Source organism: Onychostoma macrolepis, chromosome 05 (assembly GCF_012432095.1).
Source record: "Onychostoma macrolepis isolate SWU-2019 chromosome 05, ASM1243209v1, whole genome shotgun sequence".
Classification (NCBI taxonomy): Eukaryota; Metazoa; Chordata; class Actinopteri; order Cypriniformes; family Cyprinidae; genus Onychostoma; species Onychostoma macrolepis.
This window is the reverse complement of record NC_081159.1, coordinates 39511344-39527821: the sequence shown is the minus strand read 5'-3', so window position 1 is coordinate 39527821 and position 16478 is coordinate 39511344. Positions and strand designations below refer to the sequence as shown.

General features: G+C 35.2%; 1 long non-coding RNA gene across 6 annotated transcripts in view; it reads left to right on the top strand.

Moving 5' to 3' along the window:
- The window catches only part of LOC131540233 (uncharacterized), a 52537-nt gene that overhangs the window by 33363 nt on the left and 2696 nt on the right, over positions 1-16478 (top strand). For all 6 annotated transcript variants that reach the window (XR_009271222.1, XR_009271226.1, XR_009271225.1 and 3 more), the window contains 4 exons: positions 1538-1631; positions 2070-2179; positions 13390-13525; positions 15527-15656. This is a non-coding gene — a long non-coding RNA (uncharacterized LOC131540233). The remainder of the gene's footprint in view (positions 1-1537; positions 1632-2069; positions 2180-13389; positions 13526-15526; positions 15657-16478) is intronic.

Genomic DNA, 16478 nt, shown 5'->3' with positions numbered 1-16478 from the left:
CTTGACCTTCCCATCAGTCTGTTGGAGCAAGGTAGACACAGGAACAGAGCTGCCTGGTGTCTGTGTTTGGGCCTTTTGTATTCAGAGCATGTGCTGTGGAAACGCTGGGACAGCAAAAACACAACGTGTTGAGAAAAACAAGAGCGCTGAGGTTTAGCGCTAATTGAGAAAGGCAAAACAAGTAAACATGCTGGCAAATCGATGTCAAAGCAAAGAGCTCAAAAGCTTTAGAAATCTGTTTCGATATTTACGACTCTTTTCTTTTTTTTTCTCTCATGGTTTGGCTTGGTTTAGCTCCAAACCTTCACTATATGTGTCCATACTAGGCCAGGTTCAAACAGCAACAGAATTTAATACAGTTATGTTCACACACAGTTTGGTTATTTATGGGAGTGAGGACCGCATTCTATAACCAAATTTACACCTGTACAACCTTATTCAATGCAAACCCCTGCTGTTTGAACTGAAGTGTAAAGGACTAGTTGTCTGTCACATAGTATTATGATTGGATAAAAGAGTCACTTCTGTTTGTTGTGTAGTGATGGGCGCTTTTGAAACACTGCTTTGTGAAGCTTCAAACCTGGGTGAATCATTTGTTTTGAACCAGTGAGTCATGTAATTTGAGCAAATGAGTCTGAGTTGAGTCAACTGTTTTGAAGCTTTTTGACATTTCTATAGACCTTAGTCAGGCACTGTATAAAGATCCTAGATCATGCCGTTTTCACAACTCATGCAACTCAAAACTTTCAAAACAGTTTAATGGAGTTTTGCCTATACTGATTTTTTTTCCAGAAGGAATTTTTTCAGCTGAATAATCGGTATGTTGTTAAAAAAACAGTACAATCCATTGAACACTTAAGGGTCTTTTATTGGCCTGATTAACCAAGCTTTTCAAAAAATACTTTTTACATACTTAATAATACTTAATACCTAATAGTAGATATTCATTATTTGCGTTTAATACACTTTCTATAAAACATTTACAATTGATTTGTAAAAGTTGTTTTTATGCATGACTGGAATGAGTTTTTGTTGCATTCAGGGTTTCTGCAAATTTTATCAAGGTAAATTTAAGAATTCTTAAAGACCAATTAAAGAAAAATTAAGGAGTAAATTGAAGGGAATACAATTCATCAGTATGTTCTCAATGTAAACGTCTTATAAGAACACAATTTGTTGTATTAAAAGTTTGAAAATACAATTTAGAACCGATACTTTTTAAGTAATTAAGGGGAAAAAAAACTTTCTGGTCACACTGCACAAAAGTGATGTTAATTGTGTTCAGTTTCTCAAAAAACAAGACTTAATTTCTTCATTTTGCATCTCAAGTAAATGTGTCATGATTTAAGGATGTTTAAACATTGATTTTATAAATGTTAGACTTTCTGCTCTAATTTAAGACCTTTTAGGGCTTTCATTTGTGGAAGGGCAAATTAAGACTTTTTAAGACCTACAGAAACCCTGATTTACATTGTTTTTTCATGTGTACTGTAGTTTCGATAGGGTGACCAGATGTCTCTGTTTTCTGGCTTTTGAGGTCCTGTCCTTGACTGGAGCTGTCACTGTTTTACAGTTCATTTAAAACACCACAGATTGGCTGCTGGTTACCAGAGCAATCATACCGGAATAAGGTATGTATCTGTTTTACACTCTGAAATATTATATTCACTTCACTTAAATACAAATTGTGGCATTTAGCCCCAATCGGTCCTGTAATGTATCACATTTTTTGAGCACTTTCAGGTGACATCATATATCAGGTGATCAAAAAAAGTTTTTATTATATAACTAGAAGGAAAAAGTCTGTTTTGTGCTGTCCTGCATTGAAGTTTCAGTATGATTTCAATTAACAGATCTCATTAGGTTGAAGCTCTTGAGGGAATCTCATCTTGAAACATTAATCCTGTATTATGATTATAATCAAAGATGAAAGCTTGTGTCATCTTTATTCTAACCCATCTATTTAACCTGTGCTGTAGTCTTTAGTCTTTCATTACGCTTATGTACTGCTGCGGGCTGTAATTCACCTTTTCACTTCCCTCCTCCCTCATCTCTGGTATCAACCGCAGCTGCCTGAATGGATACTTAACCTGCACACCCCAACCGGCCTCCCGTATCACACCACGAGCGTCCTGTAACGATGTTCTGGGGAGTGGAAATGGATAACATTATTAATCGGGTGAGAAATATGGCAGTTGGCATCACTTCCTGCTAGGTCTGTTGTCGCTGCCATGATGCATGTTGGGAAATTTCCATGATGGGGGTTTTATATCACATATATTCACACATTTGCCAGGTCTGTCTACATTGTGCATTATATATATATATATATATATATATATATATATATATATATATATACATACAGTCATGGCCAAAAATATCACCACCCTTGGTAAATATGATCAAGAAGGCTGTGAAAATTGATCTGCATTGTTAATCCTTTTGATCTTTTTTTTTTTAAATCACAAAAATCTAACCTTTCATTAGATAATAAGAATTTAAAATGGGGAGAAATATCATTATGAAATAAATGTTTTTTCTCAAATACACATTGGACACAATTATTGGCACCCCTAGAAATTAGTCCAATATCTCTGAAGTATATTCCCATTCATATTCACAATTTTGAGCACTCCAGGGTGATTATGAACATGAAATTATTCAGCCATGGCTTCCTGTTTCACAGAAATATAAATAGGATGGAAAACAAAGCCCAAATTCCCTTAATCATCCATCACAATGAGAAAAACCAAAAAATATATTCCTGATGTGCAGCAAAAGATAACTGAACTTCACAAATTAGTGAAGTGGCTTTAAGAAAAGAGCTAGAGCAGTAAAAATTCCCATTTCCACGATCAGGGCAATAATTAAGAACTTCCGATCATCATAAAATGTTACGAAACTGCCTGGAAGAGGACGTGTGTCTATATCGTCCTAATGCATGGTGAGAAGGAGAGTTTGAGTGGCTAAAGACTCTCCAAGGACCACAGCTGGAGAATTGCAGAAAATAGTTGAGTCTCTGGGTCAGAAAACCTTTAAAAAAAAAAAAAAATGAGATCACGTGACCCTTCGACAGCAGTGCACGCACAGTCCTTTGCTCTGCTCACTCTGTCAAATATTCTACAATCCTGATAGTAAATTTCAAACTAATCTCTATCTATTCCATCATGAATACTTCAACAGTCAAGGACAATCGGAAAAGAGTGATTGCGCAATCGCCAATAAAGAAAAAAATCAAAGATTCCACCATCACCAAAGAGGATCTCGATGGCGCCATTGCTAAAGGTATCAAGCTAGCACTTAAAGAGCAGCAAAGTAGTTTGGCTTTGACAGTAAGAGATGCAATAGACTCTGTATTGACCCCAGCATTGCGTGACCTACATATGGATATACAAGCAACCAACAATTCTGTAAAAGAGCTAAAAGCAGAAGTTGAAAAGCTAGCCATCGCGGTGAAACGGACACGGGATCGGGTCGATTCCGTTCAAGCAGCTGCACGTGAGGATAGGAGGACAGTCACGAACCTGAGAAAGCAGCTAGAAGAACTTAACGATAAAGTGACGAACATGGAAGATAGGAGCAGGAGAAACAACGTACGACTGGTGGGGTTGCCGGAGGGGGCGGAAGGCTTCGATGCAGCCAGCTTCCTCAAAGCTAATCTTTCCAAGTGGATTCCTGCACTGAAAGGCCGCGATATTGAGATTGAGTGGGCTCATCACGTCTATGATGAAAGAAAAAGTAAGAGGATTTTATCAGCTCCCGGGCACTGTTGATATTTGGCATTGTTCTTTTTCTAAAGTACTGGACTATATAGAGGATGTCTGTTGTTGTTGTTTTTGTGTTTTGTCATGAATGGATGTTGTATTGATTATATGTCTGTTTTTTTGTTTGTTTGTTTGTTTTTTGTTTTGAATGGTTGTTGTGAAGTTGTGTGTCAAAAAACCCCCAAAACAATAAACCTTAAATAAAAAAAGAAAACCTTAAAAAAAAAAAAGGCAAACAGCACCTACATCAGCACATGTTGTTTGGGAAGGTTTCAAGAAAAATTATCCTCGCTCATCCAAAAACAAACTCAGTATATTCAGAATATTCAGTTATCAGACACGACTGGAACTTCAAATGGCACTGGATTCTATGGTCAGATGAAACTAAAAAATGAGCTTTTTAGCAGCAAACACTCAAGATGGGTTTGGTGAACACAGGGATAAAAAGCACCCCATGTGTACAATGAAATATGCTGCTGTATTTTTGATGTTGTGGGCCTATATTTCTGCGGGAGGTCCTGGACATCTTGTTTAGACACATGGCATCATGGATTCTATCAAATACCAACAGATAAAAAATCAATAAGTGACCGACACTGTTAGAAATCTTATAATGGGCCATATTTGGATCTTCCAACCGTACAATAATCCAAACACAAACCTCAAAAACAACACAAAAATGGGTCACTGAGCACAAAACCAAGCTTCTGCTATGGCCATTCCTGTCCTCTGTCCTGAACCCTATAGAAAACGAGTGGGTGAACTGAAGAGAAGAAGCACCAACATGGAGCTGGGAATCTAAAGGGTCTGGAGTGATTCTGGATGAAGGAATGGTCTCTGATCTCTTGTCAGGTGTTCTCTAAACTCATCAGGTATTATAGGAGAAAATTTTGAGCTGTTAAACTGGCAAATGAAGGTTTCAAAAGGTATTGATTAAAAGGGTGCTGTTAATTGTGGCCAATGTGTATTAGAGAAAAACATTTATTTCATAATGATATTTCCCCCCATTTTAAATTCTTATTATCCAATGAAAGGTTAGATTTTTGTGAATTTTTAAAATAAAAGATCAAAAGGATTAACAATGCAGATGAATTTTCACAGCCTTCTTTGATCATCTTTTCCAAGGGTGCCAATATTTTTGGCCATGACTATATATATGTATGAAATAAGAAAAATATACGTATATATATATATATATATATATAACTGACCTTTTCCCCAGTCAACCGACCACCTAAGAAATCAATGAGGCAACATTCAGGATTATTTGCAGTCAACAGGTCAATAAACCTTATCAAGGAAATTAAATGATATTTTTATCTCTGGTATTTTTTTAATAAGATATTATTACTTGATTCTGATTGGCCAGCTGTGGCATTCTGCAGTAAAATTGTTGTATAATTCACAACTTGAGGATGACACAAACCACCCAAAAACAGTGAAAATAAATAACATTTTGGTTTATTTTATATGAATACTTGGTTCTACTTGGCATTAAACTGTAAAATATTTTTATATAATTATTATATATTAATTACCGTTTAAAAAAAAAAATCAGTGAACATTTTTTATGTTTTTGTTGTAGTTTTTTTGTTTGTTTGTTTGTTTGTTTATTATGTATTTCTCTGGAATTCTGGATTCTAATTGGTCAAACTTGTCATTCTGCATTAAAAATAGCATTAAGTAAACAGTATAGTTGAAAGGCATAATATGCAGTCAGATCAATAATCTTGATCAAAGAAGAAAATAATGATTTTATAAATTATATTTTTGTATATTATATGGCTCTTTGTAATATTTGATTCCGATAGGTCAGCTGCAAGGAACCTAATTTAATACAATTATATATATGATCACTGTCTCAGCCAACTGGTCTCCCACATAGCTGTGTTCATTTGTTCTCTCTGCCATCACTTCAAATTCTTTTTATTCTCCCATAATAGAGTAATTTCAGCTCAAATCAATATTTAATGTCCATTTATTTATTTATTTGCTAAGTAGCTGTGTAATAAGTGGGATAATGTGCAGTCAGATGGTCATTATGGCAAAATAAACCTTTTCAGGGTGATAGTTTGTTTCACGGCGGGGTCCCGATCGCCCTGTCGGGTTTATTTTGCGATAATGACCTGCTGATGGCACATTATCTGTTATTTAGCCTTATTGTCCTCTTCAAGAAATCATATCGGCACACAGCTCCAAATATATAATGCATAGAGACATGGCAAAACATGTGAACATGCCATATAATACCCCCAATGCACACATAAACAAAGACGAATGCCTCTGCTTTCTGCTTTGTTCTGGCAGACTGAAAATGAACATTATGAATGAATGGGGTATGATCGCGTTTGGCACCTCTCTCTCTTATTTTGTTCTTGGTGTTTCGACTTTGGTCATCATCCAATTGAAAGCCTGGGGAGAGTGCGAGGAAAGACATTATTCATTTCCTCTTTGTGCTTAACGCATTAGCATGATGATTATAGCTCATTTTCAATCACACAGTCAAAACATACTGCATCGATTTGGCAACCAATGAAAATGGGCTCGGAACAAAACAAAACACAAGAATCTGCTTTCCTTTGGGCCCATGTTTATTCTCCTTGCTTTAGCTTCAGGCCGCTTCCGTTGGCATCTGTTGTGCTTAGGAACCAACATGAATCTAGACATTATCATAACCTTAATATTGTTGAAAGAGGTGATGCTTTAGATTTCACTTGACTCGAGATAACCTCGCCTTTAGCTAGTCTCTCCCGCTGTGGTTTTGCATATGCCAGCGTTCTTTGCTCTCATACATCATGCATTAGGTGCCTTAGCAGCAAGGTTAGATGGAAGAGAGGTGGATGAAACTCATGTCGTTATAGTGGAAATTAAATTTAATGGTTTAAACCGCAGTAGGTTTAACCTGTCAGATATATTACTCTGAAAGAGTTAACACATTATTACTACTGAACGTGCACTGTTGTTATCAGAGCTGTCCATTTGCAATGTTAATTTAGTGTCATTATGTTTATGAAAAAGCTTGATTTAAATGGCTCAGTTGCATTAAATATAATGTACAGGTTTTAGATTGCCAATGTGAATTCTCAGTCGAAATGCAAAACCAATGTCTAATGAATTAAATAATGAGTCAAATACATACACTGTAAAGCATCTGGTCAAAAGAAGAATTACTGGAACCTTTTCCAGAAGCAAGTGACTGTGTTTAAAACTCAGAAACAGACAGATGTTTATCAGTAAATGAAGAGAAGAGTTTTTTTTTGGAGAAAGATGCTTGAAAATTGCTAATTTATAAATAAATAAAACTCAGATTTGATAAATAAAGGTAAAGTTATGCATTCTCTTTTTAATAATCAAAGCTCAACAAGCAGAAAATATATGTTTGCAGTTACAGTCATTATCATCAACAACGTGTTTCTCTCATTTATTGATTTACATGTATTTAACAGTTCTGACTATTGTGTCTAGTCCTAAGAAATAACAGAACAAAATATCAAGCTTAATATGAAGTCAGTCAATGTGTCAACTAATATATTTTTAACATGGTTCAAAAAGATATTCATTGTTTTTAAATATTAATATTTAAATAAAATATTGAAATATAATATCAACATTTAACAGTGTATTTGTACATGTATCTGGTTTTAAACACTGTATAAAATTGTGTATGCTTTAGAGAGTGTAAATAGGATGATTTCTTTCACAGAAAAATGTGTTAGGACCACACTTTATGTGCACATTCCTATATATGCTAATGAGATCACATTGCATCATTAGACAGTGGTTGTTGGTCTTGTTGTCTTTGCATACAGAGTAAAAATAAATCGAGGATGAGAGAGGTGTTGGACAGGAAGCTTTCTTCGAGTGTCCTTCTCTAGAGAGAGAGAACTATCACTCCATTCTCACATCATTACAAACTAAGATGGTTTTTCATCTGAAGTTCATTCTCATGAGACTAAATGTGTGCAAGAGAGATGCCAGTTTTCCTGCAGTATGGCATTTGTGCTCTCACACCTTTAGAGGGTAGTAATTACATGCTGCATCGAATATGGAAAAAAGTGCAAATCTGTCTTCTGTGAATAGCTTATTCTCCAGAGACGTCCTGACACCATAAACTAGATCACAGCTAAAGTAAAAGACTGTAATATCTGGAGATTTGTGTAATAATTAGTAGCGCTTACCAAGTCGAGCATCGCTGTTAGCACTGCTCAGATTTAGGATTATGGATTTGTTCAAATCACTAACCCCGAGTATTAAACTTGTAGCTTGTCCTTCACCATTTCTTCTATGGACATGAATTAAACATCAAATCATGCCGCTTGTTGAAGAGAGGTGTGCTGGTACTTTACTGGTATTTGAACTTAAAATTTTGACAAAAAAATAAAAAAAAATAAATCTTTTGTAATGGGATTTTTTATTTCCTAGGTCATGTTTACATTATTACTTACTTACTGCCCATAGCGCCGAAGGCGTAAAGGGCAGCAACGAAATCCTTGCACTTCTGCCGGTCGCGGGCCAGATTGCCTATCGTTCCCCAGGTGCGGTGGTGGCTTTTCAGTTCTTGTTCCACCGTTCGTCTCCAGGTGGTCTTTGGCCATCCTCTCTTCCTCTTTCCATCTGGTGTCCAGTGTAGGGCTGTTTTGATGATGGAGCCGTCTTCTCTCCGCAGCACATGTCCAATCCATCGCCAACGTCTTTTCATGATTGCTGTGGCCATGTCTTCTTGTTTGCAGCGATACAGTAAGTCTTCATTAGAGATTTTGTTTGGCCAGAATACCTTGAGTATTCTCCTGAGGTTCTTGGAATGGAATGTGGACAGCTTGATGAGGTCTTGTTGCATCATTCGCCAGCACTCTGCTCCGTAGAGGAGTACTGGTACAACACAGCTGTTGTAATAATGTTTACATTATTATCATGCACAAATTCCAGACAAGACTGTTTGATCAGTCAGTTTACATATCCAGACATCAACATAGATAATATAATATGTTAAAAATGTACATATTGTCCAACTCTAGTCCACAAGACCAGTAAGACCATAATCAGTAGGGGTAGACTGGGGGAAAAGACCCCCCAACCCACCCAGCCACCCACTGTTTTTCCCAAAATAACCACAATATATAGTCAAGATAAATTTTTATTGTAACTATGGACTATGTTGACAAGAGCGATGTAGAAGTTTTCATAATGAAGCTTACACTGGTGATGTACCGAAGAGAAAACGGATTTCACAGTAATCTAATTTTCAGCAGTAAGAAAAAAAGCGTTTTAATGCTTGTTGTTTTGTAGAACATCACAGTTATATATGATATGAGAACAGCTGGGCCTGTAGATAGAGAGTACGTGTTTTCTAATAAAAATATAATTATATTTTCAGAATGACATCATTTTGGGTCAGTGGGGTAAAATGCCCCCAGGGGGCAATGGGCAATTACTGTAGTTATTCTGTTCTGAACATCAAATCCTTAGTTTTTCCATCAAATGTTTATACCTAGTTGGTTGAATCAAAATATTTGGACTTTATATTTAAAAATGACCTCAAGTTAGCATCAGGTAGCTAGTTAGCTAGCCAGTTAGCATCAGCTAGCATTTTTTTTTTTTTTTCAAATAGGCTTTTATAATTTTGTAATCCATAATTATTGATTACATTCTTTTTTTTTTAGTTTAAACTAAAACTGCATGTACTCTTAATTGCTGTAAACTTTTAAAGCGAATTGCTTTGTTTGACTGGGGGGCCACCTATGGGGCAAAATGCCCCCTTGGTGCAAATTTAATTTTTGTTAAAAATCTAATAACATGAAAACTCTGGACATTTTTCATACTTGGTTTATAATTTATGTCAGTGTCACTAAAACTATGACAACTTTTCTGAACACATTTAACCTTTGTTTTACAAAAAACATTTACATAGTCCTTAAGAGGGGCGTTTTCCCCCACTCTACCCCTATGTTTATTTCATAGATGTAAAATACACTTGTTGGATACACTGTAAAATCATTTAGAATATAATAAAGCAAGATTATTGAAGCATGTTTTACAAGAAAATACCATTTCTGATTTGTCTGTTACTTGCCATTTCTATATAATTTGTTTGTGAAATTTACTATCAATTTCTGAGGGAAAATTGTTTTCCCAGATTTCCAAACAGCTTGCACCAGCGCAAGGTTTGAACACAGTTATTTTTGCACCTGACCTTATTGAATATGGATTTGTAGGAGTTTCCCTTTCAGACGCTAAATTTATGGGAGGAGAGGATTAAAATGAATCGCGCAACACAATTTACTAATGTTTGCATTCGTTAAATTACGTATTTGCGCCATTGTTTAACACCCAAAAAAGCATGTCTTAAAGCAGGCGGTAATTTGCGCTTCTCTTTGTAGATTTCACTGGTCATTATGGAAATGATCTGTCAGTAAATCACATGCAGAATTTTCCCCTCCCATCGGCGCTGTTTTGGAATTGCGCTTTAGTAACTAAACTAAACTTTGGGTCCCATTTGATGACACTCAAATGATTTTGTTTCCAAGTGCACTGATGAAGTTTCTAGACGTGATGTAAAAGCAGCCAATCAGATTTTCAATCTTTTCAACCAGCTCTTCCCATTTTGGTGCAACATGAGGTCAGTGACAGGTGTGATGCCTCCGGCTAACGATGTTTTGACAGTGAATGTCACAGAGCTGAGAGTGGCATGTTAGGTTTGGTAGACTTTTAGGGATTTAACTTATTAATAGATATAATAATAGAGAGCTGCAGGAAAACTCGCTTTAAAAGCAGTGTCTGTTTTAATATTGATATAAATGCAAGCCAGAAAATTCCCTGAATAAGTGAGGTGACTATAGGGGATTTCCCAGTCAAAAAAGCTGTCTGATAACACTGAAGGCCTAATTTGAAATAACATGCCTTATATCTTCTCAGAAGTATATTATGATGTTCAGAAACGTTTATACGCAGTGTAAAGTATCAGATGGCAGTAAGTGAAAATAGTCCCTATAGGCCAACATGCTCGGAGACGCATTATTGGACTGTCACCACCAATATACTAAGCAATTTAGTTTGCAATCACATTTTAGGGCAGAGTTTAAATGGCAATGGGATCACAGAATCGCCCATCTGACTCTACATTATACTGATAGACCAATCATTCATCATTAACATATATTTTCCATCTAAATATATCTTTAATAAGTGACAGATTCTTTACATTCCTTAAGGGCTAGTAAGCAGTTCTTGTGCTTAATGAGACATTTGTAACATTTTCTTAAGGTATTACAAAAATAATAGGCATCGTAACATAAATGGATCATTTTAATCCTAAACTAAAATGCTTTAGTAAATAGATAGTAATGTTTTGCATTTTGGTAAATTGGATATGGTTTTACCTCATATACTTATAGATGTCTTAATACAGTAGCAAAACGATCATATTAATGGAGATTATGGCTAAATTATGGCTGTTTTTGGTGCATAACTAACATTATAAGTGAACTTCATGGAGAAACTGCTACAAAAATGCAGGTGGCAGATAGATGGCCAGAATGATGGCTAACAAAACTTACTTCTTGCTAAACCAGGCCGTTTTTGCTCCTGATGAGTCATCGGTTTCAAGGAGTTGCATGGGTTTCATTTGGAGAATTGATGCGCTGCATCTCCCTCACTTGTCTCTCGTTATCTGGAGGTGGACAGAGCCGAGCTCGTCCGTATGTAAATAAATGAGCGAGAGCTGTAGGCAGGGTAGGATGAATATACGCCCTCATTCACTTTCTTTGTTTAATTAGGTTACGTTTACTTGTATAATATGTTCTGTTAAAAGGGTCACTGGAAATATGTAGCTGCTGACTGTAATTTTAAATTGCTATCATTATTCATTTTGAAAACTTTTATGTGCCTCAGAGTTCACTTAAAATGTGCTCTGTACAGTGTTGATGGATTTGAGACTATATGGAGCATGGCTTACCAGAAGGTTTCAGTTTGAGTAAGATGTCTGTATAAATAAGATGAAGTGTACATTTATGTAAGTATAAATTTACATAGATTAATTATTAGTTTTAACATTTTAATTATTTTCATTATTCATTTTAATAAAATAACTTTTATATAATTTATATGGATTATTTTATACATTTTATATTTATACATAGATACAATTTTAATAAATGCTTTCAAATTATTTAATTATTATAATATCTCCATATATGTATCTATTATATATAGATTAATAAGATGCATGACATATATATATATATATATATGTATTTGAATGATTCATTTTAATTGGTTGTTCATTACTCCAAGATAATGACTGGGCGACTCGTTATCATGGCCTTATCGGCCCCTGCTGGTAAAAAAAAGCATCTTTCTTCATTGACGGCCATTTAGTAGTTGGCATGCATTCTGATTAAATATATTTTCATGCAAGCCCCGTATAAAATGATAATATTTCATTATATTATATTAAATGTTTTACCAGTGCCCCATTATTATTTGGCACACCCTTTAAAGCATGAAATTGGTCCATCAGCCTTTCTTATGTACTTTTGTGTAATTTGTTTTACTTCTATATATTCCGCTCGTGTCTTAAAGAATCCAGAGCCTTGAAAACGCAGACTTATTTAAGTAGAGATTGCGGTGTGGGATTCGGGAAATTTCCCCCAGTAATTTCATCCCAGGGGATGAAGGCCACAGAGAGACGGATGTTTTCCTCTCAAGGGATTATGGGAGAGCAAGCTCCCAACTCCTCCATTTCATCTTTCTAGGTCACACTGATAAGCCCAATATACTGCTAATACATCTCATTAAAGAGATGGGGATTTGTCATAGACAAGAGTGCCTGCGTTAAATGTTTTCTAGCAGTTCAGGGGTCCAATAGAGAGCTAAATGTCAACATTTTAGCTTTGATGTTGTTTCTTAATTGTGGGTAGCCTAGATTGTGTCAGCTCACCGCTTTTTTAATTTAAATATTTTATTGAATTTATGTGTTGGTCTGATTTTCTGTTAGACAGTTTATACACCATTAATGCAAAGATTTCACTTCATCCATCATTTTAATTCTGACATTTACTATTCTTCTTTTTGTTCTAAAAATAATAATAATATTGCATTTTATTTGTAATGCGCACTACACTGTAAGACCAAATAGTAAATCTTTCATAAAGGAATTGGGTTGTAATTACTCAAAAGACATAAAAACGTTCATTCGCCTCTAATTATTTGAGTAATTAGTACAAAAATGTAATTTTAAGTTTACAGCACTCGAATGCTTTCGTTTGTTTTTGGCAGTGTACTCAAATAGTTTTAGTACAACCCCGTCTGACATCACGCACGTGCTTACGTGCTCCGCCCTCAACTAGCATTTGTGTTCTTGCTTAAAATGTAACATTTTAAAGAGCAAATTATACAGTATGTATATATATATATATATATATATATATATATATATATATATATATATATATATATATATAAATATAAAATAATGTTTGTATTATGGGATTAAATTAAGCACCATATTTCACATAATGCCTAGTAAGTTAAATAACTAATTTGTTTCATGTGCTTTAAATAGAATTTTCCTGGTGTTTTGGCAAATATTACAACCTGACTAACTTCTCGCTCTGTTTCTTTTCAGGATAAAAGTGAAGCAGCTGGAAGTTTAGTTTGGAATATTGATGTCCAATTATTAATTTTAATACACATTCATTGTATAGAGATACTGGAACGTACAGATTGGTGAGATCCTGGATTGCTGACCTGCTGAATCGCAGGTAAAAATATTTTTCTTAGCACACTTGAAAATGTTTTATAATTAAAGGGATAGTTCACCCAAAATTGAACATTCTGTCATTAATTACTCCGCCTCATGTCGTTCCAAACCCATAAGACCTTTGTTCATCTTCAGAACACAAATTAAGATATTTTTGATGAAACTCGAGAGCTTTCTAATCCTGCATAGAGAGCAATGTAACTGAAATGTTCCCAGACACAGAAATGTAAAATGCTCCATGCTGACGTAGAACATGCATGCTTGGAGCATTGTTTACAAGCAGAGGAATGCACACCCATGCGTCGTGGTACTCTCTATAATGGCGGAGGATGGTGACTTGGAGGAGAAGAACTGTATAATAAAGTCGTTATTTTTGTTTTCTTTGCAAACAAAAAGTATTCTCGTAGCTTAGTAAAAGTATTCTCGTCACATGAATATTTTACCGATGTCTTTACTATGTTTCTGGGCCTGGGAACATTTCAGTTACATTGCTGTCTATGCAGGGTCAGAAAGCTCTCGGATTTAATCCAAAATCCAAAAAGATGAACGGAGGTCTTACAGGTTTGTAACGACATGAGGGTGAGTAATTAATGACAGAATTCTCATTTTTGGGTGAACTATCCCTTTAAAGTATTAGTTAGCCCAGAAATGAACATTTACCATTAATTTACTCTCTCTCTCTGGCCATGCAAGAAGTAGCTGATGTTCCTTCTTCAGTAGAACAAAAGATAATTTTTAGCTGAACTCATGGTCCTTGGTGATTCATAAAATGCAGCTCAAAGGGTGCCGTCACTTTGCGAGTCAAAAAACATAAACTAGCAACACAAAATTAATACCCATGGTGGCACAGAAATCTTGAGCTCCAGAGTCTGGTTTTCCTGGTCATAATGTTATAATGTGCTGTCTGTATCTGCTTTTTGACTTACAAATTGGTTGCATCTGTTGACTTGGAAGTTTATGAATCACCAAGGAACATGACTTTAGTTAAAAATCATCTTTAGTATTCTGCTAAAGAAAGAAAGTAGCTTACATCTTGGTTGGCCGAAGGGTGAGTAAACTGACAGCAAATGTTAATTTTTGGTTCTTTTTCAGTGTGTCAGGTTTATACTTGTACTTGACAGTCAAAGTTCAAAATGTGTTATTTTGCAGTGTTTTTTGTTGTTGTTGTTGTTGTTTTTAACAGTACACTGTACATATACCTTGGCTTAATCGCTTATTAATTTGTGCAGATCTGATCCGAGATCTCAAAATTATGAACGTCAACCTGTAGAACCAGAAATAAAGTTGAAAGAGTCAGTGGTTACTCTTTTTAATGCACTAATAAAAATGATTTTGTGGTGAAGTAAATACTACAGAAAAACAAATGTAATTTCTACATTAAATAATTGAGTTCAGGCAAGAATGTAAATAAAAGAGTAAATTCAATATTAGTACTCAAATTAAGCTAGTAGAATTTAAAGTTTGAACTTATAAGTATATTTTACTTGGAATTGTTTGTTATTTTTTACAAATATTGTTTAAGTAAATATTAATGTCATGATCCCATTGTGCCTATCATGCACTTGGGCATGAATAATTAATACTTTTTTGTTTTGTTTTTTGTTGCTGTTTTCCAGATGTATTTACACTGTTTGTAGTTGCTTTTGTTGTTAGGTTAGGTAACTTGCTGTTTTGTGACATCTGGAGTTAATTTTTTACTCAAAATGACCCATTCATACTCAAACACTATTCACTGATTGTCACCGTCATTGTGTATCATGTGCCAAGTATTCAGGTCTCTGTGTTCATTCAGTTAATAACTGTATTGAGTCAACATATTAAACCTGTCCGACTGACTTTCTTCCACGAAGAAAAAATGGAAAACTTTCTAAAATTCTGCTTTAATTCTGCTATAAATGCTACTTCAAATGCCAACACAAGCATATTTATTTTATAAAAAGTTTTAGAGTTGAAAAGGCACTGCAGAACTGCATCTCTTTTTGTTTTTTTCTTCCCAATGTAGGAGGATCAAATGGAAATCAGTTTTTACAGCCAAGCAGTGTAATTCCCATCCAACGATCGGCATGCAATTGATAGCCTAGCTCATTCTCCGACTATTGATTACTCATCGAAAGCCATTCCTCTGGATAATGGTGAGTATATTTTGTGTACCATCTTCATATATCTCTGTTCTTGTTCTCTGTTCAACAGATGGCAAATTAATGATATCAAAACCAAGTGCATCAGCACAATTACACTGACAGTTGGTTGATTATGATACATGTAGCAGAACTAATTCAGACAGTAATTGTGTCTGAATTAAAACAAGTACATGCACCCTCTCTTGCTGTTGTTCAAAACAATGTAAGCATACTTTAGCACTGACTTCTTTAACGCTGAATGCATTACACTGTCACTCAGGAGCGCATTTCAGCGCAGACCTGCAAATTAGACTCATTATAGATTGCACCTAACTCAGGCACAATTAATGTCTCATTATTACCACTGAATATTATTCTTCATCGGAACAAATTTGGAGAAATGTAGCATTACATCACTTGCTCACCAATGGATCCTCTGCAGTGAATGGGTGCCGTCAGAATGGGAGTCCAAACATCTGATAAAAACATCACAATAACTCATCTTTGTCTGAGGGTGTGGAAATTTTTTAGCAAATGTTCATTTTTAGGTGAACACTTCCTTTAACTGATTTGCGTTGTTCCTTTTGTGAACACGAAGTAAACAATGCAAACAGTGCATGCAATGAGTTGTTAGTGAATTCCCCAATGAATAACACACAGCAAAAACTGCCTACAGAGGCACATATTGTATGTAGCGGGCCATAAGCATGTTGTGCCAAGAAGACTGAATAATTTCCTCAGGAATAATTTTGTCATAATTTAAGATTCTGCTCATAATGGCGCAAAAGTAATTAAGTTTATAACCCAGATGTTTGGATTGAAATCTTTTATAAT